The sequence below is a fragment of the Cyprinodon variegatus genome, unplaced genomic scaffold (assembly GCF_000732505.1).
Source record: "Cyprinodon variegatus isolate N-32 unplaced genomic scaffold, C_variegatus-1.0 Scaffold203, whole genome shotgun sequence".
In the NCBI taxonomy this organism is placed as follows: Eukaryota; Metazoa; Chordata; class Actinopteri; order Cyprinodontiformes; family Cyprinodontidae; genus Cyprinodon; species Cyprinodon variegatus.
Genome location: NW_015150656.1, coordinates 372,878 through 377,322, shown reverse-complemented (window position 1 = coordinate 377,322; position 4,445 = coordinate 372,878).

Sequence of the window (4,445 nt, the reverse complement as noted above, 5' to 3'; positions counted from 1 at the left end):
TGATGAAAAGACTCCAAGTAGGCGAGACTTGTCTTTTCTCTTCATTCCTCCAAGAGGATTGGGTTTACACTTCTGAAGAGTGCACATACACTAAAATTAATACAAGAAATTAGATTTTTTTTTTTAGAATATTATCAAAAATCCCAAATTAATACTGCAGTACAGAAACTTGAATATATATTGTAGCCTTTATTAAAAAATAGATGTTTTTATTGACTTCCAAATATTGACTTCTCACCCATTTGTCGGATTCGCAGTGGTAACTTAACATAAAAAGTTCCCTCCACCTGTGCAACATTTGTGTGTCCAGGACTTGGAGATCTAGCAATGCAGCCACACCTCCAAATATTAAGTTGCTAGTTGCATGTATGGAGGGAATTTTGTTCCATTATTGTTGCAAGCAAAGAGCATGTTTTGTAAATGGAAATATATTTGAAAAAATAAATGCAATCCAGAAATGAAATGTTGATTCAAAAAATGTTCTAAGCATAATAAAAATATTTTTTGTGATTTTGTTTTTTTTTAATATCATAGATTTTATTTTTAAATATACTTTTTATTACATGTGTTTTACAGATTTTATATTTTCGAATTTATTTTTTTTTTTTTATATTTTTTCTTCATTTTGTCTTAATTAATATTTTTTAGATTGAGTTTTACGGATTTTATTTTTTCAAGTTGTAATTTTACATCAAAGTTACTTTGAAGACGTTTTTTATTTAAAAGGTTTATGAAGTTTTATTTCTGGATTCCCCTTTTTTTTTTCAAATTTAGACTTATAAAATGTGTTTTTTTCAAACATCCAATAACAAAGTGTTTTCCTTGTTTACAACAATAATGGAATGAAATTCCCTCAGCAGAGGAGAGAAGATGTAAAACCAGGCAGCTCTCCCTTCACATACCACCAACCGTGGGCCTCCCTGCCTCTCGTCACAGCAGACACAACAAGACCCAAGGCTGAAAACAGATTGAACCAGTTCATGTCGAAATTTCCTCCATGTGACACAACACTGCTGCTGAGGCATGCATCGGGTTAAAAACACAACTTCCACAGTAAAACCAGCTCAGCTCACAACCAATGAGGCTCATCCTGGCAGAAAAAAAACAGTCTATTCACCCTGAGGGTCACTGGAGACAAATCCAACATGATATGAAACTTTTGGATTGAGTTCACATCTAGTTTTTAGTGAAACAGGTGAACAGCATTTAATTCAAAATTTAAAAAAAGGTAAACAAAAGACAGCTGCTGAGAGAGAAAAGACGGGACCACACAGTGAGGAGAGACGGAGATAACGTTCAAACCGCTAATTAGTGGGAAAGAATGTGACACCAGGAGAGCAGAAGTCTTGCCCAGAGCAGCTTATTAAACAAATCACAGTCATTTATTTTCTGTCTGTCTTTGTTCCTTAATTTATTGCATTATTTCTATGAAATATTGCAACAGCAAAGGAATAGAAATCTTTGTGTCCTTGACTAAAAACACAGAGCGTTGTGTTAGAAGCAATAAAAAGTTTCAGTAATGTTTGGGTTCCAGGCAAACCATCTACAGATTGGCCCTCAGAGCAGCCTGACATGGAGACCTGAGAGGAACCAGTTGAGGAGGAACCAGAACCCCAAAAACACCAGAAGTGGGATTCACACCGTTACTCTGGCTCAGTGGTAGAAATCCACCAGAGACCAAAGCCCCTACACAACCTTACCTCTCCACAGATGACCCACACTACTGTTAGTACACCACCCCCATCCCCCGCATCCAAGTCTACTTTCTCTATAGATTGTTGCATGTATCATGGAGGAGGGGGTCCTGAGGGAGAAACTAACCCAAACAGTTATTAGCAATTTTTTTTTAGCCCCATCCCATTAAAACCAATCCAGAGACTTTGGCGTGGGTCTCCACGAGATCCTCAGTGCTTTATCAGCTGACTAAGAAGCAGCAACCTTCCCCAGATCCATGATCCTAGGAAAGTGCAGGGTCTAGCAGGCACCCCCCAGCCGCCCTAACCCCCCAGCATCCCACCCTAAATGTATGTTCACCCCAAACACGAAACCTGTGAATATGTCACCAATATGTGATCACCTGGTCATGCAAAAGCCTGGGATCCTACATCTCACCTCAACATGGATGACACGGATTAACCAAGTTTGTTTTTTTATTTTTGACAGCTTAACGAAGCGGTTGACGTCTCTGGACAGAACCAGATTCCCAAAGAGATAGAGCCAGTACGTAGAAAACCACTGCCACCTCCAAAGGCTATGGCTACGTTGGTTCAGCTGCACTTTGGGGCCCTGCTGTCCTGGGGATGAAGCATTTGGACAACAGAACAAAGGTTTTTGGGGTTTTTTAAGCCAGAAGATTTGACCAAAATGTTTCCCTCTACATTCTCACACACACTGATGGTGTCGAGCTACACTGTAGGCACAGCTGCTCTGGGGCTGCCGGACACAGGCGCCGCCAGAAAGCTGAGCTTCAACCGACAACCCTTTGGTTTCAGGGCAAACTCCTGCATCAGTCGCCACTGTGGGCGGACAAAGTGCTGTAGATAAAAAAAAAAGAAAAAGTTAAGAACATATAAATAATTTTTAAAAACAGACATAATAAAAATGTTCACAGCAGGAGTAGTATCAACAGAAACTAGAGCACAATGTTAAAAGCCAAGGAAAACATTTTTAAAAAGATTAAAAAACAGGAAAAGAGGAGGCCTGTAAATGATTACATAACGTAGGAGCTGCTGCAGCAAATGTTCCATCACCTCTGACCTTCAGCCTAGTTTCAGGGACGGTCAGCAGCAGCCAATCAGCAGACCTGAGTGATCGGGGACGGCAGGAAGGCTGAAGCAGCTCGGATAGATACGGTGCAGTGAGGATGTTCAGACATTTAAAACAAATATCAGCATTAAATTAACTCTATAATGAATAGGGTAACAGTGAAGGGACGCCAAAATGGAAGGGATATGCTCACGTCTGCAGAAGTGAGTTAGCAAGAGAGCAGCAAAGACCTCCACAAGCTGGAGACGGGCAGGAGACGCCTGGCTACTGCCTGCATACAAGCTTTACAAACTGTAACAAAAGGGTGGAATCATTTCTCCAGGTCGAGTCGCTAAGATTCAGATTCACTGTGGCTGTTTGAGTCGATAAAGACTTTTTCTGAACAGCACTGCTGATCTGTTTCACAAATCTAAGATTAGATTCAAACTATACCCCCAGATTCCTGATATAGTGACCCTGAGAGAAAACTGAGACTGAACCAAGATCGAAATTTGGCAAAGGAAAGAAACTCGGTGTCATGATCTGGCCTGTTTGCTCTTGGTTATATTCAGTTCAGCCTGAGCATTCAGCGCAGATCATTATTTGTCTTTCTGTTAGCCTGTCTGTTATTTTTATTTCATTGTTCATGTCCTGGATCCTGTCGGCCAGTGGAAAGAGGTTTTTGTGTCTGTTTCATTTCCCGATTGTCCACTGTTCCTCCCCCGAGGAGTCCTCTGGGTTTTTGGCTCAATATGTGGGGAGGAGACCAGTTTAAAGTCCTGCATCAAGTTCTGGTTCCACGTCCTGTCTCGGTTACACTCTTACACTTATCCTGCTCTTCTGCACCTGATAATGTCTGCTCATGTGTGTGACCACCTGGTCACGCTTTCGGACCCTGTCAGACTCTGAACCATCCTGGGAGCTTGTGGATGCCTGGAAGGCTGGATTCTGCCACCTTTTTCTGTTCCTGTCTGTTCTGGATCCCTGACCAGGATCCGCTTCCAGCATGTCCTCTGGGACTGCAGCACTTGGGGACATTCTTGGACTGGACTGTTAAACCTGAGTGTCTGTGATTGGGCGGTGCCACGCTCTCCATCCTGCAGTGTCCGCGAGCCACAGCTCCACTTTAATTTTTGTTTTATTTAATAAACTTTTTTGAACTTTCCTACTGACTGTCTCTCCTTGAATACTGGCTCCATCTGTCTGCGTTTCATGACACTCGGTCCAGATAACACGACTTCTGTACTGTTCGAATTTCGACTAAGGAAGTTAAGAGAGAGCCATGCTTTAAAGCAGGGGTAACTAAGTTAAAGTCAATGGGGTCCAAATAAAGAAAATCAACAACCATTTAACCATTATTATCTGTTACTTTAAACAGAATATTAACACTGAAATAAAATTAGGTGTTTATGCATCCATGTTATACTTTGCATTTTTAGATTAAAAAAAAATTAAAAATAAATTCCGTATTTTGGTTGAATTTACAAGATGAGTGACACATAATGAAGGAAAAGGTTTTAAGATTTTTATTATGGTCTCACTGTTCTCAAAAAGAAATAAAAAATCTACCACTTTACCAGGGCTGTTGTAGCAACTTCTACATGAGATTCTTTCTTTCCTTACATTACTGACATTATTTGTGTCTATTGCTTGAACGAGCCAAACACAGTAAAACATTAAACTGTTATGCCTTAAAAAAA